This window comes from Cardiocondyla obscurior, linkage group LG05, assembly GCF_019399895.1.
Source record: "Cardiocondyla obscurior isolate alpha-2009 linkage group LG05, Cobs3.1, whole genome shotgun sequence".
In the NCBI taxonomy this organism is placed as follows: Eukaryota; Metazoa; Arthropoda; class Insecta; order Hymenoptera; family Formicidae; genus Cardiocondyla; species Cardiocondyla obscurior.
This window is the reverse complement of record NC_091868.1, coordinates 3,677,625-3,705,263: the sequence shown is the minus strand read 5'-3', so window position 1 is coordinate 3,705,263 and position 27,639 is coordinate 3,677,625. Positions and strand designations below refer to the sequence as shown.

General features: G+C 47.7%; 1 protein-coding gene across 5 annotated transcripts in view; it reads right to left on the bottom strand.

Moving 5' to 3' along the window:
- Window positions 1-27,390, bottom strand: part of Smash (smallish) — a 48,071-nt gene extending 20,681 nt beyond the window's left edge. For 3 of the 5 annotated variants that reach the window (XM_070657214.1, XM_070657216.1, XM_070657215.1), the window contains exon 1: window positions 26,944-27,386. The gene's annotated coding sequence lies outside the window, so the exon portion shown is untranslated. Of the gene's footprint in view, window positions 1-26,943 lie in introns of all 5 variants that reach the window. The other 2 variants (XM_070657217.1, XM_070657218.1) reach the window with 2 other exon arrangements.
- Between the last annotated feature and the right edge of the window lie 249 nt (window positions 27,391-27,639).

The window sequence follows — 27,639 nt, the reverse complement described above, 5'->3', positions numbered from 1 at the left end:
CAGCATCTCGGATGACTCGAGATCCGTTTCGGACCACGGTGGGTTTATCGCAGGTATCCCCGAGTATTTTAAAGACTGATCGAGAGACAAGAGGGAGACGGAGAGACAGAGCGCTCGGTCATGCGCGCGCGATAAAGCCTCAGAATAGACGTATTAATTATTGCCCCTAGTGATCATTCCTAGGAATTCACTCGGGGATCGAAAAGCCTCGGAACACGCGAGCGCAGTGCACGCACCCGTCGCTCCTATATCACGTTCGTTTAACGGCTACGCAAGTAGATCGTAAATTCAACTCGTTTACCTTGATAAAGTAATGCGGATGAGATATTGGCCTCGGCGGGCGCGCGACGCACGAGTGGAGGTACAATGTCAGAGAGACGTTTGGTACACGCGATCGCGGGATGCGCCGTTCATTATGCACGCCAGGGAGAACGCTCGCGTGTGAGATTACCGCTAAATCTACCCCTTGGAGCAAGATAAGCCTTTATTTTCGCTCGGTACTCCTCGAGACATTTCTGCCGCGGTAAAATTGCACCCGACGATTTACGCAGATTCCGCCAACGGACGCCACGCTAAAGAGAAAAGAAAACGCGCGATAACAAGGATATTACTCGTCTCGCGTTTTCGCTGCGGGAAAAATTGTTATCTAACTCGCGACTTTTCTAGTCCCGCGACTAACTCGGGTGATCCATTGTTTATAAAGGCCGCGATAAAAACTTAATGATTTTCCACGGTTGCCGATCGGACGAACGACGGAAGGCGTTGTGTTTTATGCCGCTGGAGAGGACGCAGGTAACAGACAGCAATAAAGAGAAAGAAAAGAAGGAGGGAAGAAAAAAAAAAAAAAAAAAGAAGAAGAAACGGCATCGCGGTGCATCGCGCGGAAGAGTGAAGTGCGTTCACCCCATCTTATCTATCAATGCGTTGCAGCGTCGAACGACTGGTCAGTTCCGCGCGAGCTCCCGACTTCCTTCTTCCTGATATCGGGCCGAATTATCTTCGCGAGTGAAAGGAGAGGCCCCGAACGATTTCAGACGATTTTGTTTACCCTCCGCGAGATCGTCGGGCTCGGCCTAAGCGCTCGCTGTCTGTGGAAGGACGAGGACGGAGGAAAAAAAAAAAAAAAACCGAGTCAACGACATCCGTGAACGGCAAACTTGGCTGCAGCCCGGCTCGTAAAAGAGTTTAGTACCGGTTGTGGGACGAGGTCGTTCCTCGGAGATGACGTACTAAAATTTATGGTGGGCGTGCGCAGCAGCAGCAGCCTTCTTCTGACCGGCATACTTCGATTCCTCTTGGTACGGGTTACACGAGCGATTTCTGCCCGGTGCGGAGCTAGGAAACGCCTAAGGTAGCTCACCTCGAAGAAGTAAGAACGAATTCGTTGCGTTTAAACTGGTCCGCGCTCGCGAATCGCCGAGCTCAACAGCGGGCGCAGATTTTTGGACGGAATTTCTGCACGAGGTATCAAATCGTCATAATTTTCGACGAGCCTCGCCGCCACGGGGCACTCTGCGCTCTCCGAGGTGCGAAATCAATGGTCCGGGCGTAATTGCCTCACGCAAGTTTCGCAATTACTTTCGACGCGCGTTGCGCTCTGTTGGGTCTCGTAAAAAGTGTCGCCGCGAAGACGAAGCCAGGGCCTGTATTTCAGCCAGAGATCGAGCTGGCCTGCTCACGGGGATTTCGGACGGCTAACGAAGCCACGATCGAGATACACCCCCGCGGGGGCATTCCGTTCGGCGGGCGACGCACGAAACGAAAATTAATGCAATTCGTTGCGATTAGCAATGCCGCAATTTGTCGTCGCGGCCGGTAACGGGTCTGCTCCGCCAAGGAGAACGTCGCCGGACATTGTAATTTGCTGAAAATGGCACGGCGAGTTTGCCGACGGTGCAACATTACGAGCGGGCACATTGCAGATGCGGATTCCAATTAAACGGAACGCTCGTTAACTGCTTATTTCATCGGGCTGTCGTAAATTCCCTCCCTCTCTTTCGTCCTCCTCCTTTTCCTCCCCCTGCGTACGATTAAACGGTAAAGATATGGCATGATATCAAAATTGTTTTTCATGCACGGTACGTACGCGGGCACCGTTAAAAATAAATGACTGCGAGGCGCGCGTATTCACGCGAATCTTTTTTTTTCCCCCCGACGCGCGATGCGCGGGCCAGATAGTCGAGGGCGAAAACAATTGATGCAAATTTATCATAAAAGCCAAGCCTTCCAATTTTCCCCAGCGATCTGCGTTAAAGAACTTTTTTAAGCGATAATGTTGAAACGGATTTTACAACGGGGACGGGACAACCGGATCGAAACCCTTCAAAGGGACATTTCTGTGAAAACTCGAGCGTCAAAGCGAGCAACAAGAAATCTTCGTCTAGCTAAAGCCAAGGAACGATCCCGCGGTAGGAGTACCACAGTGGAATGGAATAAAGGAGCCTAAAATAGCCGTGGACCCGTCCGTTTTCGTCCGATGACCTATCTGAGCTTTTATAAGAATAGGCGCCGTATATTTCATGCGAGCGGCTTTGCAGAGATAAATGACACGCAGCACCAAAGAGTGCTCCTCGCGCGCGTTAATTCGTCAGTTTTACGAATATTGTAATTTTAAAACTATATTTCTAAAAAACAAAAAAAAACTACGTACTTTTCCAAAACTAAGTATACAAAGTAACGTCTGCTGTGAAATATAATTTTTTTATTATTCCAATTACGCACGAAATACATTTAAAAGAAAAAGTAACACATTGTATATTTTTTAACTGAGATTAAAGAAACTTATCCAACCGAAAGAAGAAAATATTTATTTCAACTATCTTATCAAAGCAAACGCTTTCATTACTCGCAATTCAATTCCGACGTTCTTTCGTACACACAAAGTCTGTCAAAAGACGTTCACTTTTATCACTGTTTTGCTGGAGGCAAACGATTGTTGCGACCTTTCGCCTCGTTCTTTTTTCTTTTCCTTCAAAAGTTCACGCAGCCGTGTCTTTCTCTTTTGCGAAATAATGGCACGCCATTTCTCGCGGTTACCGATATTTTCTCGCCGTAAAACAACGGCATTGTTATAAATCAGCAGTTTGTTACAGCGCGCATATCAATTTTTTACGTCTCAAAAATAACTTGAAACACGCAACAGAGTTAAATTATTTTAATTTCGCAAAAAACAATTTTACTAGAAAAACAAATGACAGTTTTGTCATTCTCTAACATGGCGGGAGAGGGAAAAAAAAAAAAAAAAGAAAAAGAAAGAAATGAAATACGACGAAGAGACTGGCGTTTACGAGGCCGATGCTCCCTAGGTTACACAATTCTGTCATAATCCCGGGCCAGAATTGAGCCGAATGAATCCCGTCCCTTCGTTTTTCTATTTGTAAACAGGAAGTACCGCGGAGCGTCCTGGCGCGTCCAAGTGCAAAGCCCAGCCGCGCGCGCGTCCTATCTCACGCACCATATCGTCGTAATTTGCAATTTATATCACGGATTTACATATTAAGCTAATCGAACTCGATGTTCGACGACGGGATTACCGTTACCCGTCTTCGATCGGCCGGTGCTTTCCGCGCTGGAATGCCCCGTCGTTTAATCGCCATCGCTCGGGTCCTCCCCTTTCCCTCGCTAATAAATTTTCATAGGTCGTTCGAGTGACTCTTTATCGCGGGGAAATTGCCTCGTAAGGGTCCGACGCCGTCGCCGAGATCGGCCCCAAGATCGGCGTCATTTATATATGCCGAGGAGACGGCGGGGACGCCATTAGAGGATCGCTCTCGTGAGATGCGATCTCGCGTTCGCTGGAAGCAACATGCGCGGCGATCTCGCGTTAAAGCGTTCAAGTATGCGTTATCCGCGATTCGTGACTCACGGTGATTTGGTGGAAATTTGATCGTTATTCGCGAGAAATCTCCACATTGTTCGCAATCCGTGTCCCACGCTACTATTCACGACGATCCGCGCCTTTTGATTTCGCCGGCGAGTTGCGATTTGACGTTTTCTTTCTTTATCTCTTTCTTCACCCTGCTCGCGAACTAGGTATACGTGAATCTCAAATACGCGCGTAGCGGCTGCTGCCCTTTCCGCGGACTCGTCTCGATACCCACGAGTGTTCACGCGACGGTACCGATACGCGTGTGCATACGCGTGCGATGGTTAACTCTAGAGATAATTACTTATGTGCGTCGGATGATGGGAAATCAAGATGCTTGGTATTTTAAAACTGGTTTTTAAATTCTTTCTCCTTTCATTCCGTTTCCTCTCTCTCCCAAGGAGCTCAAATAAAGTTTAAACGAAAAAAAAAACAAAAAAAGTATTACCTTATTTTGGAAATAAATAATATTTCTAAACCACTAAGATTTCATAATTCTGAAATAAATGCAATAATATAACCGCGCTCATATCCGAGATATATGTACATACTTTTCCCAAGTTAGACTAAATTAAAAACTTCAAAAAAAAAATTGACGGGTAGCTGCACGTCGGATGTGCTGTTACGAGGCACCGTTTCGGAGATCTCGTATCTCAACTGCGGCGTACCGGGAATTATCAGCGCGTTTCGCCTTACTATTATCGCCCTGTCATCCTTGCGAATGGAGATCGACTGCGGATTTCGCGGGACGTATAGAAGCCGCGCGTTCCCACTCGCTCGCTAGGATGTCCGTGAGCGTCGTAAAACGTACCGATTGACGAGGAAACAGGAAGAATCCTGCGCCGTGCGAACGATACGCACGCTCGTGGCTTCTCTTTGCGAGGCCGCCAAGAGTGCGACCGGAATAAAAGGCGGGTTCACCGGAGGAACATCAAAATCGGCGCTATATATCTATATCGGCGCTATATATATATATATATATATATATATATATATCTATATCAACGTACGTACGTATACTCGGGGTAAAGGTAGAAAGTGAACGTAATTGCGGAGTGTACGGCGGTAGAGAGGAGTGGCGTTCCTCCATTCGAGAGGAAACGCAAGGACGTGGGCACCGGCACGAGCGAATTCTTTCGTTCGCAATACGCTCGCGCGCGCGTACACGCACACGCGGACCTTTTATCTACGTGCCGGTACGGCTACACCGGCTCTCCGCTCCGTGACGATTATGCCAGGTTATTTTATATCCCAGCATCCAGCTAGCCTCGAACCCCCTCCTACTATTTTGCCTTTTACGATTCGCGCTCGCGTGCTCGTTACGCCGCGTATTAATTATCCCGCCGGTTATTTATGCGTTTCACATCGGGTAGCCGTGGTATGATAGCAGCGGCGAAGTTACGCGACACCGAGTTATCGCACGGCGTCGCCAAAGAACTATGTCTCGAGAGATCTCTATCGGACATGCGAAACGATCTCTTATCCTTTAGAATAAAAATACGAGCGGCGGAAAATAGAAAAGAAGGCGAAGAGAGAGAGAGAGAGTAAAGAGGGAGAAAAATATAATTGGCGAAAGAAATGGCGAGATGTCAAAATACTAGAAAATGCCGAAAGACACACGTTTCTCTCTCTCTCTCTTGTTCCCCTCATTTTTAGAATACGCTTTCGGACTGAGCTGCAGAGGCCTGAAGTAATTTCGTAAACAAAACAACTTTTTTGTTAGTCCTTTTCCACAAAGTATTTCGATGGGAGAGTGATATTTAACGGTCCGACATTTCAGAAACCGAGGCGGGAAATTCGAGATGAGTGGGCAAGGCGTTCTCGTTCCCTCTTCTGTTTCGCAAAGTCGCCTGTATTTTACAGCCTTCCCTTTCGCCCATTAAGATCACAGAACTCGCGATTTCCATCGGGCGTTACGCAACGACCTTGTGCCGGTAGCATATAGCGACGTTGTAGTCCGGGCGCGCCGACGTTCGTCGCGTTCAACTTACGGCGTATTATCGCCGGGGAAATCGTTTTTCTCGAAATCACATCGTGGCTTAAGTACCGCCGTTTAAATGCCCGAGACGCGCCTCCGACGACGTAGGCGGGAATCGAATATTATCAGCCTTTTACGACGACCCTAAGGACGATGTTGCGCCGACGTGCAAGAACCCCGTCAATTAATTCGATTGTGATTTCATAACGCAAAAAAAACGCGATGCAATTAACGCACCGCGATATGCGCAATCGGACGTAAACGGCATTGTTCGTCGTACGTAAGTTATAATCGGTAGGTAATAGTATTGATTCTGTTAGCTGACTTGTGAATAAATTGCGAACGAACGGCCGCGGGTTCGAGTCGAGCATCTCGCGCGAGCGTATGCTAATCGGCCCGTACGTTAACAGGACGATTTTAATCATCGCGTGAGCCACGGCAACGAGATGTCGAAAACGGCCGAGCGAATGATAATAATCGTAATTAAATTCTCAACGACGCGAGGGCAGCGAGGGAGATCAATTTCACGCAGCTGTTATACCCGGCAATATCTGACACTATCCGCGATCCTAATAAAACGAACTTTATTAGCGTTGTACCCCAACGTAAACACGTAATACTTGGCTGCACGTGCGAACGCGTCTATCTGCCAAGAAGTCGTTTGCAGCAACCTTCCCCGTCGTTTTATTTCCACGCTTGTAGTTTACGATTAATTTCATAACGTTGTCTCGCGGCGCAGCAGCGCTGTGAAATATGTACGCACGGCGTAAATATATCTGTACGTATGCGCGCGCGCGCGAAAGCGTATTTTCTCGGTGATTATCGAGTAATTAATCCTACTTTAAATGCCACACCTACTTCAAAATCGTGGACGAATACCGCCGCGTAGTTCCCTGAACCCCGCGCGGACACCTTTCGAATCGCTGCTACGGTTATAATCATTACCTGTCAATCAATAAATAGCTAGGCTAAATAACGTGCCTATTAAATGATACGCCTGTCAATAAGAAGTAAAGTTTTCAACCGTGATTTTCATATAATGACGTTTAGAAACCCTCGTACAGGTCGCGACTCTTTATGGGAGTAAAGTTACAGCAATCGTTTTTTTTTTTTTTTTTTTTTTTAATAAAAATTATTATAACGTTACGTTAACGGAACGTTTCCGTCGTATATGCTGTTGCAAGTTTTTTTTTCATACATATAAATTTGATATAGACGTACAGAGAATCGCTCGCGATGTTGTTTTAAACGCAAAATAAAACGAGATGTATAAAGATGAAAAGTCAGTGAAAATATTTTAAAGATTATTAGTACAATGAGATAAGACTTGTTTTATTATGCGGAAATAAAATACGCTATTGCTCAATACGTTGGCATTTAAATCGTCACGTAAGAACACGGAGACAAAAATACCGATAATTTCAAGAATGTCTGGGTCGATGCCAGTTTAGGCCAGCCGGAAAGGATACTCGGCTAATAATATGAAATCTTTTGAACCTTCGTGACGCATTCGAAAGGCTTTCGCAAAAAAAAAAAAAAAAAATGTGTTGACAGAAGAAACGCATAATCACATTGTGCAACAATTTATGTAAGCTTCATACTTGACTCGATCTTTCTCGTTTTTTATCAGAACCTGAACCTGATCAAAGATCCGTTCAATTATATCGCGAGACACATAATTACGCTTGCCGCCTGCAAACTGTTTCCGATACTACGGTATAAAAATAGCATTTGAATCATCGGACTGTCAGTCGGTCGACAGCTCGCGCGAGAAAGAAGAAACAGAGCCGGAGATGAAAAGAAACATTTTATTGCGGGGCCTCTCCGCTTTAATCTTCCCTTCTAAATATACACGGTATTCGGTAACGGGCGAATGCAGATCGCGGGAAACCTAAAGTACACTCTAAAACCGTACGGACCTCGGCAGGCGTTGGCGTTACCGAGCCGGCGAGCTTTCTTCGGCAAGAATCCGGCCTGGACCTGTCACCCTTCCTTTTTCTCGGCCGCGGGAATTATCTCGGTGACGTTCCGTATAAACAGCCGATGATAAATCTCTCCTGTTGGATTCCCGAGAAATAACGATATACGCGATTAAAGAGCACCCGAGCTAAGCGAGACGGACGCGCGCGCTTCTCCTCGCTCGTTCTCTGGCGTCGGAGCCACGTTAACTGGCTACCTGGATTTTTACTCGACGTCGCTGACATAAGATGCATCCTTCGGGGAATCATATGGAATCTATAGTTTACCGTATACACGCGTTCCATGACGGCGCGACGACGCGACGCGACGCGACGCGACGCAATGCAACGCGCGCGACACAGCCTACGGCGGAATGTTGTTACTCTGGCCGATGTCCAGTATCCAAGGTCCAGTTCTTCCTTGAGAGCGTCAGATAGCCTTTCCTTAAACCGCGCTTCTCGGAACATCTACCTGGGAACCGTTACGATAATACGGGCAGCGGCCGATGCTGCCACGTCCAGACGGATGCGAATCGTTTTGCGTCGAGTGGATCGTTTCGCGACCGTTTCACGGCCATTTTCCGTGCGACCGGGAGAAATTCTTTGGTCTCTCGACAGAGATCGACTCGAGGGAAACGTCTCCGGAATTTTTCCCGAAGAAATGTCCGCGCGGCTCCGCATCGCCGGGAGATAAAACCATTTCGAGTCAAGTGCAATTAAATCCGCGCGTCGATGTAACAACTGACGGATGATAAACATCGTACAATTAAGTGCGTCTCGTCGAGCGCGATAATAAATACGATAAAGATTTATAGGGCATTTTATTGCGATGCAACTCGTAAAGAATTGAAATGATTTTAATGTAGTACAGAAAAATAATGACTCAAACCGCGGCGTTGCAACATCCTGGACGTTTTGCCTGCTCGCATAATAAATTACTTTTACGCAGAAATAATTTCCGCTGCTTGGCATTTAGTGGAGGTTTGTTTTTTTTTTTGTCAATCGTGTTAATGATTATTATTATTTGCCGACGTAGCAATGTAAACAGATTTCTAAAAAAGGAAAAGAAAAAGAGAAGCAGGGCAAAAGAGGGGGTAAAGGGGAACGAGCAGCGAGATGGGATAACAGTTACGAACAGTTTTGTGCGAGAGGTGTGCAGATTTAATTAATACGCAAAGACGGAAATCTACGTTAAAACTCGTTCTGCGGAGGATGTCCGGGATCTCGTTTCACGATTCTCGGGTGACGAAAAATTCGAGTACGGAATACTATATGCGTACGAGCATATTCATGAACGGAAACACTATCCTGGACAGATTGTTTGCCCATACACGCATATATAAATGCGTATTTTTTAATTACGCGATTACTATTATACTTTTCCCCACATTTAATATAAGGCATGTACGTATATTCGTAGTTTGTCGTTGAAACAAAAGTTTCTCTCAACGTAGAAGACGGAAGAGTAAGTGACGTGCTTTGTAATGTCTAGCTGCTGGAGAAAAAAAAAAACAAAAAAAAAACGGGAGTTTATTTAACAGCCCTATAAAATTTATGGAATAAAATAACAATTATATTTTTGGATCATTAATTCGATAATACATTTGACAATCTTAATTGTCGCCGGTTGTAATTTTGCTCGCATTTCCCGGGTACAGCGCTGACGTTAAAGATCCGAAACACGCGAGAGATATATCTAAAGACGCGAACGCAGGAGCTCTCTAAAACAATTATTTTAACGAACGGAAGTGAGAAGAAACCGGCTACTATAAGACAGTAAGCGCGCGTGATTCCCATTAATTAGATCTCATTAATTTACTCCTCGGTCGCGAGAATTAAGTCGCTCGTACAGTGGAAGAATTCTTTGATACGAGCTTCCTTCCTTATCTGAAGAAAGTGAAGGAAATTTGAGAGCCCCCGGAACGTGCTCGTGCTGCCGTCTTAATTGTGACTTAATAGCCCGACTCGACGAATCATTGGCGGATTTAAAGATCGTCATCCGGCGCGCCCTGGCAGTCGTGAGGTTAATCAAGTAAATTACCAAGGCGTGGTGACGACTAGCGCGATGTCACCCTGATTAGATCGCGCTGATCTTATTTTATAATAAGCGAAAGTTAACGCCACTCTCCTCGCCACGAGACCGAATTAATTACTCACGCCTTTGTGAGAGAGCCTGGCTTGCAAATCTGATGCGGCTTACAACAAATGAAAATAAATCCGTGCAAACTCAAGCTGAAAATATAGTATCGAGACGAGTTTAAACCATTATACCGCGAGTGACTTTGCCTAAGAAATACCGAGAGAAAGAGAAAACCTGGAAGGTGCGGGCGATAAAGTGCCGGGAACTGGAAATATCGTAGGATATGCCCACTTTGCGCATTGATATAATAACAGTTTCTGAATCAAACGCGGGATTGCATTATAGTCACCGGCGTGTCGTAATCGATCGCGCGAATAACGCCGGGCACGTACGCGGCGCCGTGCGAATCCGACGCGGGTAATCTCCTTCCGTGGAACGAGGAAACGTTTTCTCGAGGCGTGGCATCGCAGCCGTGTAACGTAAGCGCTTTCTGGCTGCGGGTAAAGCGCGCATTTACCTCACGTTATACAACCGCGGCGTGATATATCCACCACACACGGCTCACCCGCGGAACGGAGGCCTCTTACCTCTGCGCGCGGCCCACCGCCTGTTACCTCAGATTCTACGGGGTCACTTAGCTTATTGCTGATGTAACAGCTGTCGACGCCCGCAACGCATTCCATCGGGAAAACGCTCGCGGAGCTGCTCGCTTTGTAAGTCGTGAACCGCGCCGCCTCGTTTCGACATTCAGCTCCGTTGACGACGAGATTAGATTTTATCTACGATAAGAGATCCGCGTCTTTTTATCAAGTTCGCCACGTCATTTTTTTACGCCAGATAAGATACGAGACGTCTTCGATACGGTCATTCTGTTGTTTTTCGCGTAATATCGGGAGAACGGGATATCCCGCCGTTATCGTTCTAGACTTCTTGACTGTCGGAAGTCCACGAGAGACAAACGACAGGATCTAAAACCCGGCCTATTCGATGTTAAATGGCGCGTGGACAATAGATGATTTTTATGCGCATTATCATCATTATCGTATATTTCCGTGCAAAGTGTGGGGAAGGGGGGGAAAAAAAAGAAATCCGGAGCGACGGAACCTTAAGGCGGTGCGGCCGATATCGATCGGTATGTATGTTAATTCGCTATTTAGGTGAGTGATTTAACGCGCGACCAACCAGGTCCCCCGATGAGTCCCGATAGATAACCGCGTTATGTAAAATACCGGAGATAAAATTGGCCGACGCTTATTCGCCTGCACCCGGGGAGCACGGATACCGGTATTACTTCAAGTACTGATTCTATTACGCGCCGCGGCAGGAAGTAAATTCGATGTAAATCGAAACGGTCCATCGCGTTCGCGAACGCTGCCACGGGATTCGTCAAACGGCTGCGAGATAAAGTAGCCGCGAGCAGATACCGATTTTTCTGCGGACCGCAATTTCAGAGTGCCAGAGTCGTGATTGGAAAAAAAAAAAAGATAAATAAAAAGATAAGAAGTATAAATAAAGTATAAATAAAAATGAGCGTGACAATACCGCGCTAAATGAAGAAGAGTTCTTCTGTGTTCCGACTCTGGCTTCATCTTCGCGGGACGCGATTCTCCGATATAGATGCTAATAGAAGAAAATGTATGACAACGGGAGTGGACAATGAGAAATGATTATCGAGCGGACGCGTCGGGTTTCGAATTACGCGCAACAAAGGCGGGATTTACAATCCAAATGCAGCCGTCCTTGCTCCTGCTCGAGCGCTGCGGCACAATCGCGGGGACGAGGCGAGTTGCGATAATGGTGTACGCGCGCGTGGCACTCCCGATCTCCGCTATGCGCGTTTTCCCGCGAAGCACGTGCATGTGTGCACGTAATGCGGCGCATAAAGAAGAGGGCGGACGGGAAAGATGGACGCAGCCGAACACGGTATATTCCATTATCCCCGGGCTTATACACTTACGCGGAACGAGATTAATTCTCGGCGCGGATCCCTTCTACCTCTCGGCGTCGCGGGGCCGCGTGTCTACCGTCTCAAGAAGGAGAGAAAGGAACTCGCGCTTTTTCCCCAGCCTTCACCTTAGAGGACAACGACGACGGTGACGACGATCGCGACCGAAGCGAGAACTCGTTATGCCGTCGCATTAAATCCCGAGTGATTTATGCGCACGCAAAATGATCGCTCGCTGAGCACCTGTATGCACGTACGCGCGACATAATGCCCGCACCGAGAATGAAAAGGATCGTCCTTGGGGAGGGAAAGGCGAGGGAAGTTCGACGCAATTCGATCGCGTCTGAATTCTGAAAACGTTCCGCCGCATTCCGATCAGGCGCTAGGAAGACTAGAAGAAACCATGCACCTCGCGTGCGCATGGTTTCTTCTAATTATATAAAAAAGAAAAAAAATTAATAAAACAAAACAAAAATTATAATAATAGTAATAACGGCGGGGATTTCTAACAAGGTAAAAAGTAATTATCGCAGAAGCAAATTAATACTTTCGCGCAAACTGGTTTATCGTTAATATTCGTAATTAATATCACGGTATAAACTGGCGATACTAACTTTAGAAATATTAGTGGTTACGTAATTACGGTATAATTAATTGTAATTCCGCGGATGGAAGAAATATTTCTTGATTTTGTGAATTTATTCCCGGTGGATTTGCTGTTACCGAACTTTTCTAATAATAGTGGAATTAAGAGTAACACTTGAAGACCTAGCCTCGCGCTGGCACTTAGTCGGGGTCATTTAAAGCAGGAAGAATCGAAAACACGGACAGCACTTGGCAGCAGAATACGATTGATCGCATATCCCATCGGTCGTTCTCTCCATTATAAATATAGATCAGGGATACCAGGTAGATCGCGTCACGCGGCCGCTTTTGGCGATATTCCACGTGGTTCTGCGCCCCACTCGAAACTACTAATGAGGCGATTGGCCTCTTTCAAAATCGCATCGCGATGACTTCATCCGCGCTTTACCACGTTTGTATTCCAAAGTTCTCTGTCCCAAAATTAAAACCACGGAAATACTTTCGAGATAAAGGCAAATACCAGAATTTAACGACTGGCGTAAAGGATTCGTCGATGCGACAGCGTGTTCCCCTAATACGCAAGTGTGCAAATAATTCAACGTGCGGAATTCCAGCGCGAATGTTTGCAAAGTAACGCTCATTTTTCCGTAGCTGTAACGGGAATAATTATTCTCTCGGAGGTTAGAAATCAACGGTGGAATATATGAGAACAGCTAGCTCGTCGTTCGGGAGTTAATTGGCGCCGGTGCGGACAGCCGGCGGGATCGAAATTTCGATTTCTCGGGAGTTGCGGGATTTCCATATCTGACGTGGGACACGCGATTCTACATGCGCCTCGGACTCTCACGACCTCTCACTCTCGTCACGACGCATCGACCGTACGTCACCGTGAAGCGGCCTGCCGAGTTCGACCCGGGACTCGCTTTTTCCCGTCGCTTTCCAAAGGAGCGAGCGTACGTATACGTGCACCTTGCGCGCATTGTGCACGGGATGCACGTAGGCAGGTAGTTGCAACGGCAGCCGATCTATACGCGCGGTCGCCGAAGGCGTAAGCGTAAAAGGCTCCGACGCGGATCGTGGGAATTGGGCCTCCGGGAAAGTTTTTCCTTGATGCCCGCCCGTCGTCGCTCGCGTACCGCCAAGCAACGACGACGGCGTCTGATGATTGCGGCGTGCCCTCGTCGATTCTCTCGATTAATGCCGTCTCGAATCGAACACAATCGTAGGACGCAGACGGTTGCGGAACGATGCGCATAATGAAAAAAAAAAAAAAAATTTGCCCAGCCGTTCGTCCTTCGCGCGCTCGTCACGTCGATTTCCCTTCGTTCGAACGAGAAGACGCGGTGGCTAAAGCGAAACCAGGGTCCGCAGACACGAATCAGCGACGGTCGGATAATAAAAGCTTGTTCAAACGCGGGAAATTGCGCACCGTCGAGGTAAGAACGCGGGTATCATTATCCGCCTTCGGACAGCGATCTCGCTCGATTAATATTCACGTACGCGCCGGAATATCAAGGTGGGGGCGTGGAATTAACGATCGCGAGGAAAATTCTTTGGTAGCGCGACTGTCGAAATTCTTTATCTCACCATTGCGGATCTAAAATCTACGTGTCTCTCTTTCTTTTTTTTTTTTTTTTTTTTTTTTTCTTTTTATTTCGCACACGCCGGGTAATGAATATTAGGGCTCGCAGTAATCGACATTCGTTAAATTGTCGTTCGACATATTTTTCTTCTCACAAAATAATTGATATTATTTTACCGACGGCATTCTACGCGAAAGAGAAAAATTTCCTCAATCACAGCTGGCCCTAGGGACGGCTGGCAGTCCGGTTCTAAGGGTCGAGGCAAAACCAATCTTTCGCCCTTTGAGAACTGTTTTCCATTGTCGAAGGCTCTTTCCGGCCGGCTCTGTTGAATAATAATAATGCCGAGAAGGTGCGGCGGGCGAGCCCTCGCGTCCTTGAAGGGACGGAGGTGCCGAGAAACGCGCGCCTTCTACTCACGACGGATAATGACGGTGATGCATCGTGATCGCTTGCCGAATCGGCGGCCGATTCCCGCCCGGGCGTCCCGTCTCGCTTAATTGAAGCTGCAATCGCGCGATATTTCGCTACGGTATCGACCGCGGGAGATGGAGAAGTACCGAATATCTGGAACGAGGTGATTCGGAGGAACGGGGGAGGGCAAACGGACGAAGGAAGGCAGGTAAAGGAGGTTCCCTCGTGGGTATAACGCGGAGAATGGCCGACCCCGCGCTAAACCGCCTCACAATGAGGCAGGTGCCTGGCTTTACGTAAGCTACGCTCGCGTTTCTCCTCGTCATCGCCGTTTTTGCGCCGATCGTTCCGTCATTGTCTCGCTATTCCTCGTCGACTCCCTCCGCGTCGCGAAGAATACGGCACCGAGCTATTCTGTTATTCCGCACGGTATTGCGATCTCTCCCATCTTCGCCGGGAGTTTTACGCGTCCTCGTAAAACACGGACGTTCGGAATTAAGCCGGCCGTGTCTTAAGTGCGTCGAGCAAGCGTCGGAGGCGGGTGTGGCGTGGGAGAGGAAGCACGAAGCGTTTCATCGGCATTCTCTCGCTGCACTAAGTTGCGTAGGGCTTACGTATGATGATCAATTTAGCTGTCGACGTACTAAATCGCCGTGAGAATTTCAACGCGCGAGATTAAGATAACAAAAATTAGTGGCTATTAATCAATGGACGCGTTATGCATACTTGTTTTCAGTAATAAGAGCGTTATACGCCGGGGTTTTTTTTTTTTTTCACAGTTTCAAGCTCCGGAGCAGTCAAGATTTCGTTGCGTTACGTACGAAAAATATCTCCAAATTCAAATAAAGAGCATCGCGTTTGTATACTTATTAATTACACGTTACTCTATTCGAGAATTACTCAATATCCTGCGTTTGTATCGAAGGATTAACATTATAATATAATTACTCGCGCATGTTTTCACGGTGTAATTACATTGCGCGTAATCATAGCGCGAATGGTACGTGCTTTTAATATATTCGACGGTAAGTTTCCATTAATGCGATGCCGCGAACGTTGGCCGGTTCCGTTATAACCGAATGAATTAAAGCGAAATTGCGCGCGTGCATTTTCAGACGCGGCATCTCCGATGCGGCAATGATACACTTAGGGGCACCAGCGGCTCGAGCCCGAACTCGATCGAGGCTGATACTAAGAAGAATCGCCGGAGCCGTGCGCGTTTTAAACTGCGGAAATGCTCCGTTATTCCTTTATTACTACTGACTGTTGCCAACTTTCCGTTACGCCGCGTCGGCACGGCGAGAAAAAGCAGGGCTCGCGGTTGCATCGAGCCGCGCGTCCTCTCCTTCGCCGGCGAGATAAGAAAACGTATTTTCACGTATTTTTATTGGGCAGAAAAGGGGGAAGAACGCGGGGGGAATTCAGCTTTAATCGCGGCGACAACACGGCCGACAATTTCGCCGGCGAGCCTCGAAAATTTCCAGTTCCACGCCGATGGAGATATCTAGAAGCGAATTATTGTAAAAATCGCGTTGCCACAATCAAACTAGATATCTTATGTAACGCGCTTATCATCTCTCAAGGATCTAGCTCGCTATTACGCAACCGCAGCTAATAGCACCCGCTGCGCCATTAAGAGCTTCAATCGTTCGGCTAACTCGCGCCATTCGATGCGTTTTATAAATCGCGATAAAAAAAAAAAAAAATAATCAGAGCGAACATATGTGCGCGTGTTCCGAACATTAGAAAACTCGAGGGTCTCGATTATCTCGTGCTAAAGCTCCCGCGGTTTAATACATCGCAAAAATGATACAAATCGTAATAAAAGAAAAGCATTAGGTCGTAGATATACTACACAGCAGGCTCTTTTCAACTTCCGCTCTCCGTTTTTCGCTGCATCCGCCGAGAGGGTTTCGCGACAGAAAATCAAAGGTGTCGGCACTCGCCGAAACGATAAGCGCGTGGGGAAACTCGCAAAAGATCGGGGGTTTGTCAGCCTCGATATGAAACCGCGACCCGTCGCGAATATCGGGAACCGTTAGCGTTCTTAACGGGTCGTTGTATTTATCGGGCGCGCACGTCAGCTGCCGATGAAAGCGCGGAGACGAGCGCGATTAATCCGTTAATCGACCGGCCACATCCACTCGGGGAAGCGCCGCGTCTTCCGAACGATTCCGAGCGACAGCTGTTTATGCGCGAGCGGGTCCACCGGGCGTTTTCTTACTTTAACGCTCGAGCGGAAATGTGCCTCGTAACGAGCGCGCGGATTACGCGCATGGGAACCTTCGTTCGCGGGACCGACTAGGGAGTGTACGAATAATTGCTCCGTCGTTTGCCATCGCTCGGCGGCAAAGAAACGAGCCGTAATCGCGACAAGTTTGCCCGTAAACGCTTCCGCGTTTTGAGAACGCGCTTACGAAACGGAGCCCCGAGAAACGCGCTAATTAATGCCGATGATGGATTTTGCCCCGTTCTTATTTCTAACGCGCGTTAACACGCGGCCACGTCTACTATTACCGTACCGCATGTTGTTACAGTATATTATATAATTGCCTTGTTGCATTAGCGAATCGTAAAATAAGAAGAACGAAAACGCCGGCACGTTACCGTGGATCGGGCGAGTTAATATCGAGGTGAAAAAGTGTGCCGGGGCGACACGCGCGCGGAGGCGAGCGTTAAGTGGTTTAACGTATGCCTCATCGCGATCTCCAACATATGGTCCGCCTTATATTACGCCTTAAGATCCAACGGATTAAGATTAAGTCCGAGACTATCCCCGTGCTACCTGGCTTTGCAAAATAATTTTATGAGGTCCCGTTATCCGTGCACGGCAGCACGGCGCGACAGGCACCGAAAGCTGTAAAATCGTATGAATAAACGGCCGCCGGACGAGAGCCGCTGCTAAACGCTCGCTCTCTCTCTCTCTCTCTCGCCTATCTCAAACGCCGGGGCATATTTTAGCGAATTCCCGGCCACTATGTCGTACGCATTTTTCACGCGTAACCGAAGCAACCGGCGCATACGTACGCGCGTGCAACGCGAAAAGTCGGCGATCCCGCGCGCACGGGATCTCTCGCCTTCTCTCCTTCCTTCGCCGTCGTGCGTGTCGTCGTTCGCGCTGTACGTGTACGCGGGGGCCTGCGCGTGTACGTGCGTGACCGTTATGCAATTGCACGAGCGCCAACCGAAAGCATGAAAATAAAACGCGAGTACTCCTCTCCCTCCGAGGTGAAGGACGCGCTGGAATGCCGCCCCGCGTTGCGACGAGAGGCGATGCAACGTGACGCGACGAGGGCCTTCCTTTCAGTCCCCCCCCCCCTCCTCCCCTCCCCACCCCGTTCGGCTCGCAGAGACCGAAATTTCAAGAGTTATTTCGTCTTACATCTTCGTTGACCTCTACGGTTAATTTTCTCTCCTTTTTTTTTTTTTTTCTTTTCCTTTTAACTGACTTGTGTTTTAACTTTTATACGTCTTACTTTCAAAAAGTATTATGTAAAAAATTAATGTAGAATTTATTCAATGCAATGTAACGAAATATTTGGAAAATTCGATACGAAAGCTCGCGTGGGAGTTTTACTCCTCTTTTTAGTCGCGATGTCTCTTTCTTTTGCGTCGCGACGTGGTGGCATCGCTGGCATCGTGATTCACCCCGATCCGAAGAGTGATGGACTAAAACGGCATCGTCACGATATCGACGACCTCCGCAAAGTCTTCTCGCGCGGAACGCGGAGGCGAAGAAGAAGCAAACGAGCGCGCTCGCCCGCCGCCGCCGCCGCCGCTTGCGTTGCATCGTCACTAGCGGCGGCGCGGAACAGGTGCATCTATGTCGGTGACTCGTGCCAACGGTATCTCGCGTGTGCGTTTTTGCGTCTTAAGGATCCTAAGGATGGGGTCAACGACATCCTCGCGCGGTACGCGCCAATGACAGGCCGGCCGCGGAGGACGGATACGCCGCAAAGAACTGACGGGTGACGTTGCGGGCACACTTGAATTGGATCACGTCAGGCAAAATGAACAAGTACCTAGCCGGCATTAGCACAATTCTATTGCGGAAGAAAGCGCAAGAAACATAAACAGCACGGATCTAAGTTCGCGCGCGGTTTTCGAGGAAATATAAATTTTTATGACGCACGTATTTCTCAAGGAAACGACGAAAAATGTTGAAATCTCAATGCGTGTGGAAAGGTAGACACACGGCGAAACGTAAAAAAGAGAGAGAGAGAGAGAGAGAGAGAAAAAAAAAAAAAAGAAGAAGAGAATCGTGGACACCACCCATAAAGTCGCGGATCTAATTTTGCGGTTTAGAAAATGTAATGGGTATTCCTGCTGTACGCCCATTAAGTTAATGAGAACATCGAAACGGAAGAAAGCGGAGTCGACGGAGTAAGTCGAGAGAGCACGCCTTTGCCGTCTTTAGCCGCGAGCGTAACCGAGTTCGCGAGTTTACGTTACGGCTATCGCCGATAATTGTTACGCGCGAGGACTACGCTTACGCGATAGGTGCATCGTGTTCCGCATCGCTCGTTTCAGCTGTCCTCGTTTGCTCAGTTACTGGCTCATTTTCAACGTTTTCCGTGCGTTTCCGCGAAGCATCGGGAGGATTTATCGTCGACGGATAGCATTAATTTTAAACGGGCGCATTTTTGCGGCTAAGTCCGCTCCCGCCTTCTCCCTTGTAATATCGCCGCTCGCGCGAATCCGAATGCGTTATTCAGATTTGGCACACACTTATCGCAACGTGTAAAAAGATCGGTTCTGCTCGCAGCGCCTCGCCTACAACAACATCTTGCCCGCACTTAAAACGAAGCAGGCACGTAATTACGCTTCGAAGAGAAAGATAAGAGAAACCGGCTTAAGAAGCTTTTATTTCATTTGTTTTTTTTAAGCACAACAAACTTGCCGGTCAAAAATCACAATTGACATCTAATTTGTACGCAACGTATTATATTTGAAGAAGTAAAATACGAGATAAAAAAATAATATAACTTTACTTCCACGACAGAAAATGCACGTGATCAAGTAATATGAACAGCATATGATTGCATAGGACGAAGTGAACGGTTTTTCTTGCATCGTTTCCATATCTCTCTAACCGGGTGCTTTTTAGACACCGGTGGCATTCTCGCAAAAACGTGTTTTGAATGGGACAGAAAGGGCTCTCTCATAGAGTCCGAACACCTCAGAGTTTCGAAACGAGCGAAAATACGCCTTGAGAGACGGCGCGAGGGACGAGAGACGGCGATGCGTTCGACGAGCTAAAGCAGGTCGGTCGGAAATAAGCACAAAGCCTACTGTCAGCTGCCAAAAGATTTAATCTTCCGTGGATTGTATTGTCCGACCCTGCCTAACTTCTAAAGATTCAAGAGTACCGTGAAACCCGCCACACGGCTGTTTGCTCCAAGCAACACAATGTTTAACGGCTTACGTTCTATTGTTAAACGCGAGATCTAATGAACGCCTTCTCGTGAAAAGGATGCGACTGCTGAAGGCATGTCAGAGAAAGAGCCTGATAAGTAATTTCATAAAAATAATACAGGTAATTTATGTACTTGCATTCACGTTTCATAAAACGTTTTTATAGTTTTATAAATATTTATTATTATGACATTGATATGCGATTCATGATTTTGCTTGTATTAAAAAAAAAAAAAAAAAAAAAAAATTGTAATCTCTTCTCTAAAGTTCACCGCAGATTACCCGCGTTTATTTCTGGTAGGTACAATAAATACAATGTTATATCAAGACAATTTTCCACGGAGACGGTGCGCCGAATGATCTAACGGAGCGGAGGCTGCAAAAGGACCCGCCGGAATCTCGGTATTTTAATAAGAATCGACTGTTCGCTCTTCTCCGGCACAGTAGAAACGCGATCCGTAGATTGCACGGTGGCGAAGCATTACGCGTTTAAATCGAGCGAGCAGTTGGCGAGTACCCAATCGTTGATCCGATCGCCTAATGAGACTTTAATCGCCGGTAGATTAAATTTAAATTACGGCCTGGCCGTCCAAGTGTTTCGTCGTCCTCTTTCTCTCTTTCGCCTCCTGTTCTTCGCGTCATGGTGTTTACCTTTTTTTTTCTTTTCTTTTTATACCTTTCCACCGCGACAAAGGTTACGCCGGGTCCAGCGTAAGCGCGTTCGACGCACGCCGGAATGTGGTTCAATCTCCCCGTGCCACGCCGGGCGATACGTGGCCGCGCGGTTTGATTTATGCACGGAGATACTGGTGGCGGAGGGACGAAATAGAAGTCTGCGGTCCGAGCGTATGTCGCGTGATTGCGGACGTATTATCGGGGACGAGCAGCCCCGGCGCGCATTCCGCCGAGAAGTTATCACCGTCCCCCGGAGTGCCCCGGCTTCTCCGCGATTAATTTTTCAAAGCCAAACTCGTAAATTCATTAAAAGCGGAGATTCTATACGATATTCCGCCGCGGGTAAATCTCATCGTTTCACCTTGCCGTCTCTTTTCAAAGCAGCGTTCCTTAGACGTCGCTAATCGCGAAGCTCTTTTCACGCGGGCGAGATCTCGCGCATAAATTGTACGCGTACGCGGCCCGACCGCATGTGTTTTTCCTGACAGCTGTACGCGGTTCGGAGAGTAAGCCTTCATTTCTGCCGTGATTTATTCCGGTCAGCGACGTGCTCTTTTTGTTCTGACACTGGTAAAGTCTCATGACTGTACGAACCAGTTTGAGAACCGCTATTCTAAACTGACAAGGCACAATTCACACACGGCGTGCGCTGTATAAATAGCTGGAAGACGATGCTGTTATATTAATAGTATGCCATTTTTGCAAATTTACAGGTAATATTAGCGAAAAACCGCAAGAGAGGAGAATACAGTTCGCTGTAAAGCAATCCCCTTTCCGCTGCGCGAAAAATAATTCTTTTTTTTTATTTCCGAGAGCCAGATATCAACGAGCACCTTTCATCTCCTTTTAGAATTCGAGGGGGACGATTAAATTACCATTGATCCTAATTCGATTCGTGAGACTTCTCTCTCGACCGCTTAATGACTGACGGATGAAAATGCAATGTTGAGTGAAGAGTATGAATGTCGCTTTAGAAGATTCTCGCGGTCAATAAAACGAGAGGAGCCTCGCAGCTGTCGTTCGCCGGCTCACTCGCTACATTCTCCAAGTACCCAGATTCCTGCGTGCGTAATAACAGACGACAGGCCGATGACTATAATTATCGTATCTACGCGTAACAGGTGTCGCACCTCCTCGGCACGCTTTTATCAACACTGTACGCGACCGGGACGTAGATACGAAACGTACTAATAACTATCGCCCGTTTAATCCACCTGTGCCAATACGCCGCGACGAATATGTAACTTTTGACAGTTATACGCGCGGTTATCTTTGGATCCGAGCAAGTCATTCTCATATTGAAAATGCAATTTCTACACGTGTCTATAAGCTTACATATTTTACGGACACAAGTCTGACAGACGGCTTTACGAAGTTGTATCTTTAGAACGCTCTTTGTTACCGGGATAGGCAAGATAATTCTTCCGATAACAGACGAAACCAAAATCCGACGCGATATTTCGAGAGATAATGTTAAAAAAAAAAAAAAAGTTTTAAAGTTACCTTCTACGTCGGTTTTGGAGAATCTGGTTTTGCAATCGAACGAAAACTCCGTCAAATCTCGTGAGACAACAGATTGAGAAACCATACATGAATACGAGACTCATCGAAAGAATGTAATTTCTAAACGTCTGTCTGTCTGTCCTGTTTTTTTTTATCTAGGTGAGTAATGCGCATTAAACTGGTATACAGCCGATACGAACAACGGATTTAACCGTGTCTTTACACCCACGCCCGTATCACCTTTCGTGTTGAACAAAGTGCCGAAGGCGAAGGTTTCTCCGTGTTCAACGTAGAAAAAAAATTATACGTCACGGATGCGCGCGAATGAGCGAAAAGTGAAAATGAACTCTTTACTTACTGCAATCAAAATATAATTATATAAGAATATAATAGAAATTAAAAAGTTACCGGTGTTAAAATATTAAATTTCAAGAGGCTATTCTATTCTGAAATAATTGCCGACGTATATGTATTTTGAGAACTATTCTATTCCGAAATAATCGCCGGCATACATGGGCCTGGGGGCCACGTCGCGGAGGTCGGAAAGAGAGAGAAAATGCCGCGCGCGAGAGAGGCCGACCGCGTGTGAACGTTTCTTTTATCTCATTGAGAATTTCCGCGCAAGAGAGTGAATAGATCATCTGTGAGAAGGGGGTCATTTTCACAAAAACAAGGGGAAAGCTCTTAAGCAACGTCGCGGAGGCGCATCGCGCGATGGAGCTCACTTTGGTAACGATTCCCAAGTTTATCTCGGCACATTGTTCGCACGCGTTACCTCAAAAATAACTTTCGTGCGCGACTTCGTGCGAAGTGTCCTAATCGCGATATTTGTTCGGCTGGAATTAACCTTCGGGGGAAAAAAAACCTCGCCGGAGAACGAAACGATCGTGTGCAGTTTCTGCGCTGAAGATGGACGTGCGATGTAGATCTCGCGATTTCACTCTTTCGTTCTGCCAAGATCCGCGATTTATCATTGCGATGATTAGACTTGCGTGACCCGTGCGCAAGAAAATTCCGCGAGGTAATGATACGTTGACGGCAAGAAAGAGTGAAATTCTGTAAATCACGCGTTGCCAGAACAGACGTAATTTTCATTCAGGTTTCCGTTACATAGTATAAGAATTTTAGAATAATGCGTGCCTGCGGATCAGTCGGGTATTACTCGCTTTAGCGGGCATGCCAGGCTCGACGACTGCAAGGAGAAATAAATACGAGGCAGCCTTAACATTCATTATTTAAATTATGTCCCATTAAGTCGAGATTAATCTCATTACCAGCTTTTTTGCTCGTTACACCGGTCTATTAGGACTACCGAAAACTTTTACGGAACCACCGACCGAGTCCGGACTAGCAGAGGTCAATTGGGTAGGTCGTAACAATGCCAATGATATTATCTCGTCACAATAGAGAAGAACACGGAGGTACTTGTGCGTTTCTACGTGTGATAGCACATTTTCGCATCTTTTCAAAAAAAAAAAATAAATAAATAAATAAATAAATAAAATAATTTCTGGGGCAATTAGATCCGTTGACCCGTTGCGCGTTGATCCTAATTAAATTCTTGGGCCTCGAGGATTACAAAGTTCCGTTGTTGTCGCGGGACCAGGGCTACGACGAGACTCGCGTCATTATTCGAGATTCGAGAAACAATACGTACAGGTGCGATGGATGGAAATCTACCTGGCGGCGTACCACCGACGCAGAGAAAGTCCGCGATGCGTATACCCCACCCCCCTTCATCTTTCGCGGGGTCTGTCGCTCTTTGCCTCGCTGTCGTCGGGAACCGCTCAAATCGGCGATAACAAGAAAGTAGACGATCGGCGTCTCGTCGGTTCGCTCGCGCCGCACACTTCGGCGGCGGCGGCGGTGGCGACGAACCGGTTTTCTAAACCGGGAGAAAATGGCGAATGCAAATGCAAACGAGTAATTATAATGACGTATAATTTGATATGCCGGCTGATCGATTAGCCCGCGCTTGGGCGATCTATATTTAGATATTTCGATTCCCGAGCGTCTGGCCGCGTACTTAATCTCCGATCGCGGGGCAGCTTCAGTGGTTCTCGTCGATTTGCGAAACACGCGCGAGCGCCGAGGCTCTTGTCCGCGAGATAATGCGCCTCGACGCGTCGAGCCTCGCATCCACGTAGCAGGATGTGAAAAACCGAGTCGTTATTTATGTTCGAGGCACGAGGACCGATTCGTTCACAATGTGCGAGCGTTATCGCGCGGATATACGGCCGCCCGGAATCGCGGTAAGAAATAATTGCCAAGTGCATTAAGTCTATTAGCGTCTTTTGCCGCGCAGGAACCGACGAGTCAGTCAGTCAGTCAGTCCACACGCCGCCGCGACGTTTAATTAATCCCTATCTCGATATATGTATTTTGCGAACGTCCCCGACGCGGTCATCCTCGTCCATCGACCTCCCCCCTGCGTCGCCGAGTTAATATCAGACGGAGGTGATTTGAGGCCTTCGACAGATTCCCCGATGCCCGACGAAAGTACAATGGTCGTGAAAGCGCGACAGCCGACTTCCTCCGTGACTATCAAAAGCGGACAAATAAGCGGCTAAAGCGAATCATCGATTTCTACCGGCGGCCGTCCTCTCCCGTCTCTACCTGTGCCTGCTCGCGCATTACGATTGTTGGGATTTCCGCTGGCCGGGATATAAAGAACGGGAAGCGACGCGTTTCCTCCACCTGTGTTCCGCATGTAGAGCAAATCGCGGTCGTTTACGGTGCTGGATAAAAACGCGCTGTATACGTTCTTAACGACGACGCAGCTGCGGGATCATCGCCGAGCGAGGCCGCGAAGCGGGTTTTGCCGAGTAAGAAAATTACACCTGTAACGCGGCATTCATATTACGCACGCTTCGATATTCAATTTAAATAATACCGAAAGAAAGCAAAGTAAGCATAGTTGTCGGTTGGGTGGTTTTTTAGGAAAAGGTTTTTCTCGATTATATATCTGGAATAGACGTTGCAAAGCCCAAAATTTTCAGGTAAAACAGCGAGGAAGGGTTTACGTGAAGACGCGAATGGCATCCCGTCGGCTTTCTAAATTTGTATCATATACTAAGAAGCGTCACTTTCACCGGCTGATCAATAAACTCCGCGCTACGACGTTGCAGCGCGAACCCTCGAGGAAGAGTCCGCGGTCGAAATCGAATTTCAAAGTAATTTGACGCGGAAACAGAGCGAGTCATCGACGCTCGTGTCGTAAATAAGATATGTCGCAATAGCAAGATCATTTTTTTTCTTTTTTTCCACCGCGAGAAAGATCGTACGATATTGGCCATCGTCACGTAAATATTAACCTGCGACGACAGGCCGAGATATCTATCTTCTAACAAGACGGACAGGTCATTAAACAACCTAAAGCGTCCTCAGGCTATTTCTTTCCATTACCGCAGCGAGAAAATGATGAATAATATTCAGAGAAAAACGCGAAGCTCTTCGATCAAATAAAGATGCTTAATTACTTGGGAATACAATTATGAATAATAAATTAAGAGAAAAGAAAAACAAAATTGAAATCGTAATTGGATTATCTATTTCTAAACGCAGATATTTATATATTATTAAAAAAAATTTTACTCGATTATTTACGGAATAATATTCATATTTATGCCACGCTTTAAGCAATGTAATTGATTTGATCAAGCAGGAAAAAGTGATAAAGTAAAACACATTTAAAAACAAATTCAAGGCTGCTCGCAAGTTTTCGCGTTATATTTTCGTTACTCGAACGAACGTTACGTAAAGAGAAAAAAAATTCTGAAAAGTCCTCTAACCAGATATAATTGTGCTTATTACTCGGACTCTGCGTGCATGACATTTTTTTTTTTTTTCGCGGGATAAACCGCCGCTGGTGGAATATATCGGGGAGCTCTCGCGTGTCGCGGTTTGCGGAATTATTTCGCAAACCGCGCCGTTATAAATCAACTCCGTTTTAATGGAGTCTATTATGTAACACGCCAAAATAACACGCGAAACACTCGGTAGCGCCGGTCGCGCTAATGGAAACACGTTCGCGCGACATCTTACGCGCAACTGAAGCCGCCATCCGCGTCCAATCTGCATCGTTAATTATCGGCCACGTAATAACGTCGTCCGCGCCGGTATCTTATATCAAGCGCGTCATCTCCATCCCGCGGTGGCTCAGATTAAGCGTCCGCGTGTTGTTTCGTTTCTGTCAACGTTGCTTCGGGCGCGAGCGATCTCGGGGCCGGGGCGAGAAATTTTCTCGTCACCCGGCAATTTCGCGATCCGGGTAATAATCAGAGGGAGGGATTGCGGGAGCCGGCGGTTTGCCCAACTCGAATCGGTGCCGCAATCGGATCCGAGCTGTCGCAACCGAGAGCGATTCCCCGTCGAGCCGAAGAGTCTCGCTTCTCAACTTAGAAAATAACTATAATACTTAACGCGCCTGTCTTTTATTATTATCATTTTTTTTTCTCTTTAAATATTTGTTGAAAAGTCGTTGGAAACGTTAGGACGATTCGTTCGTCGCGGTAGAACGATTCTGTAATTAGCCGAGCGTTCGTACTTTTCCGTCGAAAAACGTGTAGAAAACCGAATACAGAACGAAGGAGCGTTCGTGCCTTTGTCGTCGGCGCCAGACATCCCCTAGGGCGCCACCGGCAATTGCGTTACCGCTCGCATTTTGTCAGCTAGCTTTCGTGGACCGATATCGTCCGCCGCCGGGACTAGATGGACGCGACGCGACGCCATCGGAATTAAGAACGGATTTGGGTCAGACGGTGGACGCGGGGCGGCAGCTGCCGAGACGCGAATCGCGTACAATCTCTCGGCCGTTTGCCCCGATCCTCTTTTCCCGGAACACAGACACGCTCGCTCGGCTGCGATCGCCACGACGAGATACGGGGGGGCCTTTCTAAAACTCTCGCGCGCGCGATTTTCCGTGAATCCGTTTTGCACTTACCTCGCGAGATAGAGGTTAAGCTGCGTCGAGTAATATCCACAGGACGAGATTCGGCGTTCCTCTCCCGCGGTGGCGCGGCGGCAACGGCGAGCTAGCTATGGCGGACGTCTGCGTCGACCGGCCGCACTGGGTCCTCCGATGCGCGCTTGTCAAAACCAACTTATCGATTGCACTTGAATCCAGCGGTGCAGGAAACGGCCGACGTCGGCGGCGGCGGCGATGGCGGCGGCGGGGAGCGCACGATCCTTCGAAGCCGCACGATGGAACCCGGGTATCACTGCCGCTGGGCGTCGCGTTAGCCGTGGAATCCGAGGCGCACGAGAGATCCGAGAACGCTCCGCGATGAGCGCGGGAGAGAAAGACGGAGACGGAGGAGGAAAGAAAGAGAGAGAGAGAAAGAGAAACGGGGACGCGGAGAGACGAGCTGAGAGAACCGACCGAGCCGGTTTACCGTGAAGAACTGAGCGACTAGGGTAGTTTGATCCGCAGCCGTGACTTCGACCGCGTCCGTCGCCACTCGTGACCGTTCGGCGTCTACCGTGAACCGTTCCCCCTCTCGGGCTCTCCTCTCCGTGCTCCATCGCGCGACCGACTACCTCGGCTTGTCTCGGACGTCCTCGGACCGCCTCGTAAGCTGCAGCCTCAACGAACTTTTTGTACGGGTCGAGGCCGAACGAGACTTGGTCGAATGGCACG